Source organism: Prionailurus viverrinus, chromosome B1 (assembly GCF_022837055.1).
Source record: "Prionailurus viverrinus isolate Anna chromosome B1, UM_Priviv_1.0, whole genome shotgun sequence".
Classification (NCBI taxonomy): domain Eukaryota; kingdom Metazoa; phylum Chordata; class Mammalia; order Carnivora; family Felidae; genus Prionailurus; species Prionailurus viverrinus.
In genome coordinates this window covers 88,867,497-88,881,379 of record NC_062564.1, presented here as the reverse complement: position 1 = coordinate 88,881,379, position 13,883 = coordinate 88,867,497, and the positions used below count along the sequence as shown (strand labels likewise).

Sequence of the window (13,883 nt, the reverse complement as noted above, 5' to 3'; positions counted from 1 at the left end):
TTGCAAATGGCAAAATTTCATTCTTTTTGATCACTGAGTAGTATTCCATTGTATGTATATGTGTGTGTGTGTGTGTGTGTGCGTGTGTGTGTGTGTACCACTTCTTCTTTATTCATTCATCAATCAGTGGATATTTGGGCTCTTTCCATAATTTGGTTAATGTTGATAACACTGCTATAAACATTGGGGTGCATGTGCCCCTTCGAATCTGTATTTTTGTATCCCTTGGGTAAATACCTATTGGTACCATGGTTGGGTTGTAAGGTAGTTCTATTTTTAACTTTTTGAGAAACCTCAAAAGTGGTTTTCCAAAGTGGCTGCACCAGTTTGCATTCCCCCAACAGTGCAAAAGAGTTCCCCTTTCTCCACATCCTACCAACATGATGCTGATTATCTTTTCATGTGTCTCTAGCCAACTGGATGTCTTCTTTGGATAGTGTCTATTCATTTTTTTCAGCCCATTTCTTCACTGTAGTATTTGTTTTTTGGGTGTTGAGTTTGATAAGTTCTTTATAGATTTTGAATACTAACCCTTTATCCAATATGTCATTTGCAAATATCTCCTCCCATTGCGTTGGTTGCCTTTTAGTTTTGTTGATTGTGTCCTACACTGTGCAGAAGCTTTTTATTTTCATGAGGTCCCAATAGCTCACTTTTGCTTTTATTTCCCTAGCCTCCAGAGACATATCTAGTAAGAAGTTGCTCTCACCAGTGTCAAAGAGGTTACTGCTTGTTTTCTCCTCTAGGATTTTGATGGTTTCCTGTCTCGCATTTAGTTCTTTCATCCATTACAAATTTATTTTTGTATGTGGTATAAGAAAGTGGTCCAGGTTCATTCTTCTGCATGTCACTGTCCAGGTTTCCCAGCACCATTTGCTGAATGGACAATCCTTTTTCCAATGGATACTTCTTCCTGCTTTGTCGAAGATTAGTGGCCATACACTGGTGGGTCTATTTCTGTGCCCTCTATTCTGTTCCATTGATCTATATGTCTGTTTTTGTGCCGGTACCATAGTGTCTTGATTGAAGCTTTTTAATTCAGCCTGAAGTCCAGAATTGTGATGTCTCCAGCTTTGCTTTTCTTTTTCAACATTACTTTCACTATTCAGGGTCTTTTCTGGTTCCGTACAAATTTTAGGATTGTTTGTTCTAGCTCCGTGAAGAATGCTTGTGTTGTTTTGATAAGGATTGCATTGAATGTGTATATTGCTGTCGGTAATATAGACATTTTGACAATATTTGTTCTTCCAATCCATGAGCATGTGATTTTCTTTCCATTTCATTATGTCTTTTTCAATTTCTTTCATAAGCTTTCTATAGTTTTCAGGGTACAGATCTTTTACCTCTTTGGATAGGTTTATTCCTAGGTGTTTTATAGTTTTTGGTGCAATTGCAAATGGGATCAGTTCTTGATTTCTCTCTCTTCTGCTTCATTTTTGATGTATAGAAATACAACTTATTTTTTATGTTGATTTTATATCCCTTGACTTTGTTGAATTCATGTATCAGTTCTAGCAGGTTTTTAGAGGGATCTTTCCAGGTTTTTCATATAGAGTATCATGTCATCTGCAAAGAGTGAAAGTTTGAATTCTTCTTTGTCAATTCGTATGCCTTTTATTTTTTAATGTTATTTGATTGCTGAGGCCAGGACTTCCAGTACTATGAACAACAGTGGTGAGAGTGGACATTCCCTGTCATGTTCCTGACCTTAGGGGTAATGTCAGGAACATGAACTTTTGTTTTTCCCCAATGAGAATGATACTAGATCTGAGCTTTTCGTATATGTTTTTTATGATGTTGAGGTATGTTACTTCTATCTCTACTTTCTTGAGGGTTTTTATCAAGAAAGGATGCTGTATTTTGTCAAATGTTTTCTCTGAATCTTTGAAAGGATCATATGGGTTTTAGCCTTTCTTTTATTAATGTGGTATATCACAATGGTTGATTTGCAAGTATTGAACCAGCCCTGCAGCCCAGAATTCAATCTCACTTGATCATGGTGAAACATTCTTTTAATGTACTGTTGAATTCAATTTGCTAGTATCTTGTTGAGAATTTTTGCATCCACATTCATCAGGTTTATTGGCCTGTAATCCTCCTTTTTAGTACGGTATTTGTCTGGTTTTGGAATCCAGGTAATGCTGGCTTCATTGAATGAGTTTGGGAGCTTTTCTTCCATTTCTGTTTTGGAATAATTTGAGAATAGGTATTAACTCTTCTTTAAATGTCTGGTAGAATTCCCCTGGGAAGCCATCTGGCCCAGGACTCTTATTTGTTGGGAGATTTTATTTTATTAATTCAATTTCTTTGCTGGTTTTGGGCCTGTTCAAAGTTTCTGTTTCTTCCCATTGAGTTTTGGTAGTGTGTGAGTGTCTAAAAATTTGCCTATTTTTTCCAGATTGTCCAGTTTGTTGGCTTATTATATTTTATAGTATTCTTATAATTGTTTCTATTTCTGTGGTGTTGGTTGTAATTTCTCCTCTTTTAGGTTTTTTTTTTTTCTATTTGGGTCTTCTTTCCTTTTTTATGAGAAATGTGGCTAGGGTTTACCAATTTTTTTGTTCTTTCAAAAACTAGCATTTAGTTTCATTGATCTTCTACTGTTTATTTTTTGTTTGTTTGCTTATTTGTATGTTTGTTACTAAACTGCTTATTTCTGCTCTAATCTTTATTATTTCCTTTCTGCTGGCTTTAGAGTTTATTGGCTTCTGCTTTTCTAGCTCCTTTAGGAGTAAGGTTAGATTGTGTATTTGGATCATTCTTGCCTCTTAAGATAGGCCTGAATTTCAATGTGCTTTCCTCTTAGGACGCCATTGTTGCATCCCAAAGGGTTTGGACTGTCGTATGTTCATTTTCATTTGCTTCCATGTATATTTTTATTACTTCTTTAATTTCCTGGATAACCCATTCATTCTTTAATAGGATGTTCTTTAACCTCCATATATTTGAGAGCTTTCCACATTTTTTTCTTGTGGTTGACTTCAAGTTTCATAACATTATATTCTGAAAATATATATGGTATAATCTTGATCTTTTTGTACCTGTTGAGGGCTGATTTGTGACCCAGTGTATGATTTGTTCTAGAGAATGTTCCATGTGCACTCTAGAAAAATGTATATTCTGCTGCTTTATGATGAAATGTTCTGAATATATCTGTTAAGTCCATCTGGTCCACTGTGTCATTCAAAGTCATTGTTTCCTTGTTGATTTTCTGCATACATGATATGTCCATTACTATAATTGGGGTAATAACGTCTCCTATCATTGTAGTATTATTATCAATGAGTTTCTTTATGTTTGTGATTAATTAATTGATTTATTTGTACCAAGTTGGGGGTAAAAATAATTATAATTGTTAGGTTTTCTTGAGATAGATCCCTTAATTGTGATATAATGCCCTTCTTCATCACTTGTTATAGTATTTCTTTTAAAATCTAGTTTGTCTGATATAAATATGGCTACTCTGGCTTTCTTTTGACCTCCATTAGCATGATAGATGGTTCCCCATCCCCTTGCAATCTTCAGGTGTGCTGACATTTAAAATGAGTCTCTTGTAGGCAGAATATAGACGGATTTGTTTGTTATCCGTTTTGATACCTTATGTCTTTTGATTGGGGCATTTAGTCCATTAAAATTTTTTTTTACATTTATTTATTTTTGAAAGACAGAGAGAGACAGACGTGAGCAGGAGAGGGGCAGAGAGCAAGGGAGACACAGAATTTGAAGCAGGCTCCAGGCTCTGAGCTGTCAGCACAGAGCCCAATGCAGGACTCCATCCCACGAACTGTGAGATCATGACCTGAGCCGAGGTCATATGCTTAACTGACTGAGCCACCCAGGTGCCTGCATTTAGTCCATTTATATTGAGAGTGATTATTGAAAGATGCCATTGTGCTATCTGCGCATTGGTGATTCTGGTGATGTTCTCTGGTCTGCTGCTTTAGTCTTTTTTTTTTCCTGCACTACAGAATCCCCCTTAAAATTTCTTACAGGGCTGGTTTAGCGGTCACAAATTGTGTTAGGTTTTGTTGTTGTTGTTGTTTTTCCCCCTCTGGGAAAATCTTTATCTCTCCTTCTATTCTGAATATAGCCTTGCTGGATTAAGGATTCTCGGCTGCATATTTTTCCTATTCAGCACATTGAATATTCCCTGCCACTCCCTTCTGGCCTGACAAGATTCACTGGACAGATCTGCTACTAACCTTATGCGTCTACCTTGTTACTTTGTAGGTTAAGTACCTTTTGTCCCTAGCTGCTTTCAGAATTCTATCTTTATCCTTTTATTTTGCAAGTTTCACTAGGATACATTATGGTGTCAGTCTGATTGTTGTTGTTGTTGTTGTTGTTGTTGTGGCTGTTTTCCCCAAGGAATTCTCTGTGACTCTTGGACTTGAATGACTGTTTTCTTTGCCAAATTAGGGAATTCTTAGCTATAATTTGTTCAAATAAGACTTCTGCCCCATTTTCTTGCTCTTCTTATTCTGGGAGTCTTATGATATGGATATTGTTTCATTTCATAGAAGCACTTAGTTCTCTAAGTATCCCTTCAGGATTTAGCAATTCCCTTTCCCTCTTTTTTTTTCAGTTTCATTATTTTCCATAATTTTATCTTTTAATTCACCTATTCTTTCTGCTGATTATTCAATCTTCACTGTCATTGTATCTAGTCCATTTTGCATCTCAGCTATAGCATTTTTTTAATTCATCCTGACTAGTTCTTCAGTGTTTGATCTCTGCAGCAAGGGTTTCTCCGGTGTCTTCTGTGCTTTTTTCAAGACCAGCTGGTAGTCTTATGACTATTGTTCTAAATTCTTGTTCATGTATAATATTGCTTATATCTGCTTTGAACAAGTCCTTGCCTGTGATTTCAAGAAGAAATCTTCTTGACCTTTCTTTTGGGGAGAATTCCTCCATCTTGTCATTTTGGTTAAGTTTCTGTCTTTTGCATGTTTTAAAAGCTTATTATGTTTCCTGCACCTGAGAGTACTGCTGTATTAAAAAGTGATCATACACGTCCAGGGCCTGGCACTCCAGGGGGTGTTTCTTGTGTGTGCTTTGTCGCAATCTGCTGTTGTGTTTTGGTTGCTCTGTCCCACTGGTCAGTCTGCTGCAGAGCTCTTCCTTGGTTGCAGTGGTGGAGTGTTTGAGCCTTTAACTAGGTGTGCTTTGATTTGTTTTTTGAGGTAACCCTGGGGGAAGAGAGGAGGGAGTGAAGCCTGATCCCAAAAGAAGAGGAAAAGGAAAGGGGAAAAATAAATAAAAAGAGAATTAAAAAAACAAAAACAAACCCAAAACTATAAGGCTGATTTTAACGATTAAGAAAGTAAAAAAAAAAAAAATAGGAAAAAAAGCCAGGAAAAGAAAAAAGAAGGAAAAAGAAAATAATACAAAAGTCTTATCAACAAGAAAAAAAAAGAGAGAGAGAAAAGGAAATGAAAAACAAAATAAAACAAAAAAGAGAACAATGAGCTCAATTCCAAAAGAAAAAAAAAGGAGAAAAAAAGAAAAAGAGAGTTTTCTCTTGGTTCCTGGGTGTTGGTTGTGCTGGTCTTCTGGAATAGAGGCAGGCTGTGTGGGCTCAGAGTCAGTCTTGCCCCTGTAAACCAGCAGTGGCAGGCATGGGGGAGGGGGGTGAGAGGGGGGAGGGCAGGGTTTAGTGTTAGCTGGTTCTGCCTTCACCAGGGGCTGCTATGTTGCTCTCTGAAGTCCCATCATGGTGGTGGTGGTGGGGAAAATAGCACCACCCCAATATCTCATCCCTGGTCCAGGGATCACAACTCCTGCTATTCAGGCAGCCCTCACAGAATAGCAGGGGGAGTCAGCTCATCCTGCACCAAACCTCTCCTGCATTTTTTCTTTGGTGCGCAGCAGGGATTCAAAACCTGAAGTCTTAAAAGACACAGCACAGCACAGATCTTCTCCCCTTCTCCAACCTGCTGGTGAAAGGCATTTGGCTGGCACCTGCAGGGTCTTTTGTCCTTGACGAGGCAATAAACTTTCTTCCAAAAGTACTCCAGGAAGGGGATTATTCTTTCCCAGTGTGCCCCGGTGATCACTACAGCACAGTACACACTCCAATGCCAACTCCCACCTCCCCAGGAGTGCACACCATGGCTCTGCTCTGGTGAAAGTATCGCGCTTCCAAAACCTCAGTTGCAGCTCAAAAAGCTGTTTGCAAAAAAAGAACTGGGACACTCAGTACTTTTTACTCTCCGGTCCATGGTTAGGGTTTTTCTCTTGTGCTAAGCTGTGCCACACTACCTCAATCCCTTTCTCTTTCTCTCCTTTTTTTCTCTTCACAGAAAGGGTTCCCTCCTCTCAGTGGCTCTGGTGTTCCCTCCCTCCCCAGTTTACATTCACCCACCTCACACCTGCCATGCTGTCTCCTTCCAACTGTGGAGAACTTTCTGCCATTTGTAGACAAATTTCTTGGGTCTTCAAAGTGATCTGACCTCAATACAGCTGTGTTGAGGGACGAGGAAAGGCCAGAGTCCCCCTACTTCTTCACCATCTTGACTCATCCTCCCAGAACTGATTTTTTATACTTTGATATTGTCAGGATTTTTAAAAAATCAAGTTTATACATAAACTATGAGAGAAGTTGAGAGGTGTTCTTTGTCCTTTCACAAGCCATTGTAGGGATTCTTGACTCTTGGTGAGATGGAAACCTATTGGTATTCTATTATACAGAAATGAAGCATGAACAGAATCACACTTTTGACATGAAAATTCTGGTATGTTAAAAATACACTGCAATACAGGTAGAGACTAGGACGAAGAGCAGAAAAGTCACTTGGGAAACTATTGCAATAATCCAGATGAAAAATAATGGTGGCTCAGGTCAAAGATTTAGTCCTCAACAGTTAGAAAAGAGTTCCCACTAATTTTAGAAATTTTCTAAAACATCTGTAGATGGACCATGTGTGGAGGCAGTGGAATAAACATATTAGAAGCTCGGTTTTGAGTATAGTCAATTAGATACGTGAGTTAAGACATTCCAGGTGAAGATGTCAAAGGGGTAACTGTCTATATGAAGCTGGATTGCAGGGGAAAGAAGATTGCAGGTATATAATTGGGAAGCATTAACATATAAATGACATTTAAAGGTCACCAAGGGAATTAGCATAAATAGAAAAGAAAAGAAATCCAGATACTGATCCCCCGTAAGCCCAAACAGTGTGACTGAGAGTCAAGGAGGAAGCAGTTAAGGTGCATGAAAGAATTATATTTTTAGAAAGAAAGAAAAAAAAAGAGAGTATAATTTCCTCAAAGGTACAAATACGTCAAATGATGATAGTAGATCAAATAAAATAAAACAGAGAAATAACCATGGAAATCTGTTATTGGGATTCATCGGTGACCTTGAGAAGAGCCCATTTTGGTTGAGTGTTGGCAACGAAAGCCTGTAGGTGGAGGTTCAGTAGAGAATGGGAAAAGATAAATTGGAAAAAGTGAGTACAGACAAGGAGATAAGCGGAGCAGTCCTGGAAGGGATGTAAAGTTAAGAAAGGTGTTTTTATCGTTGTTGTTATTTGTTTGTTTGTACGAAAGAAGTTCATGTCTATGTACTTAGGGAAGATTCCAGTAGAGAGGGAAAACTTGGTGACAAGAGAAAGGGAAAATTGCTGAGCAAAGACATTGTCTGTGATAGATGATGTGATCTAGTTCACAAGGTGAGAGGGTGAAGATGTGTGGCAGAGAAGGACAATATACAAGTTCAGATGCAGGTGGATTATTGGAAGTAGTGGTGGGGGCTTGTGGAAAGTCTCTTCTGATTGTCCCTATCTTCTCAGTGAACTAGGTGGCAAGGTCATTAACTGAGGTAGTAGGGAGTGGGCTGGAAATATGAGGGAAAAGAAGGGATGAAATACTTGTGGGGAAACTTCTGAGTATAAATGGAATAGTGAAATGTAATATTATTGTCAAGCAACTTGAAAGCACATAATCAAGTTTTATGATTAGGAATTTTAATTGAGAGCAGGCTATGGGTGTGGGGGTGTGGGGGGGGTGCGTGGGTGCGTGTGTGTTCTAGCCACATGTGGTGTACAAGTGTATATGTGGAATAACAAAAGGTTAGCAAGTCTTTCCATAATATAATGATGAAATCAGAGAAGGTTGAGAAGTTTGGAATTATAAGCTAGTAAAAGAGAATGAGGTCACGCTAGGTGTGAGGTACAGAGAAAATGTTAGGACCAATGTTTTGTAAGTGTTCTGGGTTGAACTGTGTCCCCCAAAAGATACGTTCAAGACCTAACCCCTGGTATCCATGAATGTGACCACATTTGGAAATAGTCTCTGCAGATGTAATCAAATTAAGATGCGGTCATGCTAGATTAGGGTGGCCCTAATGTAATAAGTGGTGACCTTATAAGAAAAGGAAATCTGAAACAGGCACAGAGGTAAGACAGCCATGTGAAGACACAGGTGAAGAATGGCATTATGCTGCCACAAACTAAAAATCACCAAGAAGCCTAGAACCCACCAAATCTAAAAAAGGCAAGGAAGGATGCCTCTGCATGGCCCTGCTGACCCTTGATTATGGACTTCTTAACTTTTGATTACGGTCTCCAGAATTGTGACAGAATAAATGCCTGTTGTTTGAAACCGCACAGTTCATGATAGGTTTTTATGTAGCAGCCCTGGTGAACTAACACAGTAAGTCAGAGCAACATCAAAGTTGTAGCCGAACCAGAGATATTTAGCCATGGAGACAGGAAGTGATGGCTGGACCGCTCAGGATGGAGTGCTTATCTATGGCAGAGTGGTAGATGGAATGTGAAGATCATCGGATAAGAGAACTTCAAGAAACTGAGATGCCAGGGAATTGCAAGGATTATCTTTGTGGATGTTAAAATCATCAAAAATGAAGCCAATAGTGACATTAGAGAGAGTGATGCAAATGTGGAAGTCCAAATATGACACTAACACTGGAAACTGATTTTAGGGTTTTAGATGACAACAAAAAAGAGGGAAATGGGTAGAATCCTCTGATGACATAAGATTTAAAGCTGACATTATTTTGTATGTTTAGAAGCATCATTCAATTGGTAACAATATGTATTCTTCAAACTGAATTTGTGTGTAGCCTTATATTTGACATTTATCCATATAAATATATGTTCACCAATTTCTGCCGTGTAGTAGACCATTGAAAGCTACGCCAGATTATTTATCAATTCCCCTGTTAATAGATGTCTGTTTTTTCTAGTTCTTAATATTAAAAGCAAAACTCTCTTTCATTGTTTTTTTTTGTTTTTATCTTACTGCACCTATAATTTTTGTGTCCATTATCTTATTATTTATTTATTTATTTATCTATCTATTTAGAGAAAAAAAGAAAGGCTTTAGTCAAAATCTTTACAATAAAATAATTATAATTAGAAATGGAATGGAAATGAATAGTTTTCCAAGCAAATCTAATACACAAATATGCCATCTTTTAGAGTAAAATGCCAGTTTAACATTGTTAAACAGCTGTGTGAGACAATGGCTCTGCTTTGTGCGAAACACGATAAGCAAAATTAAGAAAAAACTCTGCAAAATTCTTTAGTTACTCAAGGAACTTGCCTAAAAAGAAAATAGTACAAGAAAAGAAAAAAAGGAGTACATTCTAGTATTTGATTTGTATACAGAGGCTAGCATGACCAGCACTGATGTAAGCCTCATACCTGCTAAATAAATCTTTGGGTAGTTTCAGTGTGAACTTAATAGCTGAAGTCCTAGAAACTGTGCTTTTCTGCAGACACATGGCCAAAAGGGTAGATGTTATCATAAAGGTGCCCTACAAAATCTTCACTAATGTGTTGAGCAGCACGACAGATATTTCAAATAAATTCTTTTTGACATTTTATTCTTTACATGAGGTCTAGTGAGGTCAAGGGAAAGTAGAATCAATGAGAAGCACAGTATGTAGACAACATCAGGACTGAGGCCGAGTTCTCACATTAAATCGGGGTTATAAGCACAGAATCTATGCGAGAACTTTGTTATGAGACTTTCAAGATACTCCTCATGCTCTTCAGAGGCGTTGATATGACGAAATAATTCTCTCGGTGCATTGGGCAAGAATTGATTTCTAAAATTATGCAACATTACAAGGTCATCCAAGACATCTCTTTTTCATCAAGATAGAGTCTCCTTTTTTAGTATTCTTGTACACAAGATAAACTTTGCTATTTCCCTTGGTGACTCATCTAGGATACCCTTGGACATAAAGTAGTTTATTCCCTCCTCTGGGTTGCATTAAAGGTGAGGCTACCTTCATCCAGCCACATATACAATTTTCTGAAAGCAAATCCTAGGGGAGGGTTCTTACTATACATGGAACAGTGACCCTAAGTGGATTGACACAACTCATCATTTGCAAGGTCCTGCCAAACTCATGACCCTAGGCAGAAGTCCGTTGCATTCGGGTAGGACAAGAGGGTAAAGCTTTGCTCGGGGCCAACATTTCCAGATTAATGAATTTTTCCTGATCTTTAGCTTCCTGTGCCTTCAAAGGATGATATATATCAATGCCTCCTTGGACTTGTTTACGACGACAGGTGTTTGACGACCATCCTGCTCTGCTGTCTGCTGAAGTAGCTGGGCTCTCTATGGCCTTCCTGCTGTAGCTGCTGGTGTCTCACCACTCTCCACAGCCCCTCACCAATCTGCAAGCTGTTAGAAACAGGCTCACGTGACTCTGGAGGTGGGGAAGGTGGGGGGGCAAGCATGGAATCTGTAGGTCAGGCTCTCAGGAAAGACAGGCTGGAACTCTCTGGAATGGGCTGAAACTGCCCTCCGCAAGCAAATTTCTTCTTTTGGGCCTGCCATTATTTTAAAATTGTGCCTCCTGTCTTTCTTGGCTGACCTGTCCTTTTTGAATTTTTTTTCTCTTTTATTAGCCTTTGCAAAAACCTGGATTTTTTTTTAATATATATTCTTTGTTTTTTCTTTGTTTCCTAGAAGTGATAATTTATTATTTTTTTTAATTTTATCGTATTTATTTGCATATTTCTAGACGTTGTGGGAGCACTATTATGGATATTATTTCACTGTTTGATGTAGAATAAACACTTATGTCATTTATTCTGATTTTTCTCAATTTTTAAAAAAATTCACTTGAGATTTTAAATTTCTATGGTTTTTGCTACATTTCACAAGTATAGATATCCTCTCCATTCAGTTATTAATATTTTATAATTTCCAGTGAGTTATTCTTTGAATTCAGTTTTAACTAATAACATGGAGAATGTTACATACGCTTTCAATTGTATGTTTTGTTTTGCTTCTTGCATGCCCCTTTTTTCTTCTAAGCTTTAGGTCTTTTTTGTTGAGATTCATCTTCTACTAATTCCTTCAACAGTGTTAAAGCCTCTTATGCTTTTGTATACAAATATTTTTATTTCCTAGTCAGTCCTGAATCACAGACATTCAGGTAGAAGTATACAGTGTCTGCCTGATAAATTATTTTTTGCCATTAATGACTCCCTTTATCTGTATAAAAGTATATTAATTGCATATTAACATTATTATATGTGTAATACTTGGCTGATCCCTTCCCATTTCTTGAATTTTAAACTTTCTTAGTCATTATATTTTAGGTATGATTCTTTTAAATAAAATTTGTTACTTTATCAGACCTAACATTCTCTGTATTTAAAGAGGCAGATTTATATTTGGACATATTTCAATCAATTTGTTTTGTTTTGTAGATCTACTCATCATGTTTTCTTTGTTCTTTTTACTTTATTTTGACTTCTTTAAAACTGATACACATTTATCTATTTTCTTTTCCCCATTATAATTTCGGTTGTTATTTGTATTCCAAATTTTGTGTATGTGTATCTGACACTTTTTACCTCTTTCTAGAAATAGGTCACTCTTCATTGTACAACTCAATGAATTTTCACAAAGTGAACATGTCCTTATAACCAGCCTCCAGATTAAGAAGCCAAAGATTCCAAACATTCCAGAAAATCCTTGGTGCTTCCTGCCAGTCACTATCTGTAGTTGCTTAGCTTTCTGTGTGGCATGTTAACCTAATTCCTTAGATTCATCCCCCAGTTAACAAATTCTCTGTTTAGCTCCAACTAATCTCTTTAATCTTTCTGTTGAGTTTTCAGTTCCATTATTGTACACGTACTATTCACAAGTTCTATTTTATTTTTTCACATTTGTTCTTTTCTTCCTTTATTAGCTCTTCGATTGTTTTAAGTCAATTAGCTCTTCGATAGTATATATTTAATGGTATCCTGATTATTCTCCTATTTTAGCTTTTAACTTCAATTTCCATTTCTCGCAACTACTAACACCCTCATGGAGGCTCCCTTGTCATGTTTTAAAATTGAGTTTTATGAGTTAATTTTCATTTTCATCAACCTTTTTTTTTCACATGTCATCATATTCTTTCAGTTTCCTTGTTTCTGACAAGGTTATATAGATTTCAGTATTCTAGGGGAAATTTTAGGTGAATATTATCAATTTGAAAGCCGGGTTTAGACCTGTTTGGCCCCAAGCCTTTGATTTTTCCTAGCTGCCTTTATACCTTTTTACTCAAGACTGTAGACAGAACAGAAATTTTATGGCCACATCTTTGTTTGTGTATAGAGTTTTTGCAGTTCACTTTTAATGGATAGAGAATATCTATGAAAAGATTTTCAAGCAGTATTTTACACAGCCTGAGGCCATTTTTTTTTGTCTTCCTGTGTAGATTAGAAGGCTAGACTTCAGCCTCTAAAGGCTAAATATACGGTCAAAATCTCTATGGGCTATAGGGCCATCAACACACACCATGTTAATTTTTAGTATTCTTTGTACTCCTGAATCTTTACTTTCATTCCTTTGTGTTTGACTAGATATTATTTTTTAGAGTGTTATTGTACATATAATCTCATCTTAGTAGCAGATAGGAAATTCTCTGAGTCAGGTTAGGGCATCGTGTTTTTAATAAAAGAAAGTAGTATAAACACTCGACTAACTTTTCCTATTAAAGACAGTAGGCGGCTGGACTCATCTGTGTCTCCTTTATTGTGCTTAATCCTCATGACCCCTATTCCCTTTTACACATTTCTCACTAGCCTCTGTTGTTACTCCCCAAACAACCAGAGACCTAATCTCCTCACTCATATGCGGCAGTTCTTCCATTTCACTCCAAACACCAAAACGCTTTCCTGAACTTCAGTTTCATCAAATGTAATTCCCAGGAATAATTTCTCTAATTATAGACTTAGGAAAATCAATTTACCACTCTATTCTTAAAAATTAGTTTTTAAACGTTGATTTTTCAATAGCATATTGTAGAAAAGACACTCTCATTGTTAGAGAAAACAAAAACAAAAACAAAAAGCCCATGGGGCGCCTGGGTGGTTCAGTCGGTTGAGTGACCAACCTCGGCTCAGGTCATGATCTCATGGTTTGTGAGTTTGAGCCCCGCGTCGGGCTCTGTGCTGACAGCTCAGAGCCTGGAACCTGCTTCTGATGCTGTGTCTCCCTCTCTCTCTGCCCCTCCCCCACTCATGCTCTGTCTCTGTCTCAGAAATAAATAAACATAAAAATTAAGCAACAACAACAACAAAAGCCCACAAAAGACCTAACATGCTCTATAAGATTTATAACTCCAAGATAAGAAAGGACTGGGAAATCATGCACACAAAACTGTAAGGAGACATGAAACTATCATGAAAACCATGGTTATGCCACAATCCTTGATTAGCTGGAATAGCAGTTTGGTATACATCTTATACCATACGTAAAGCCATTAGTCAGCAGAGTGAAATCATTCCAATACTGATTAGAATGATTCAGTTTGATGCAAATTGAAATCATCCGATTTGCTGATTTCAGATTTTCATATTTACTTTCTTTTGCTCATATGTTCTCTAGAGTCAAAGAGTTTTCCT

At 37.3% G+C, this 13,883-nt stretch overlaps 1 pseudogene; it reads right to left on the bottom strand.

Annotated features, from left to right (window-relative positions):
- Positions 1–9,719: 9,719 nt before the first annotated feature.
- Positions 9,720–10,715, bottom strand: LOC125164806 (F-box only protein 8-like; annotated as a pseudogene).
- Positions 10,716–13,883: the final 3,168 nt, after the last annotated feature.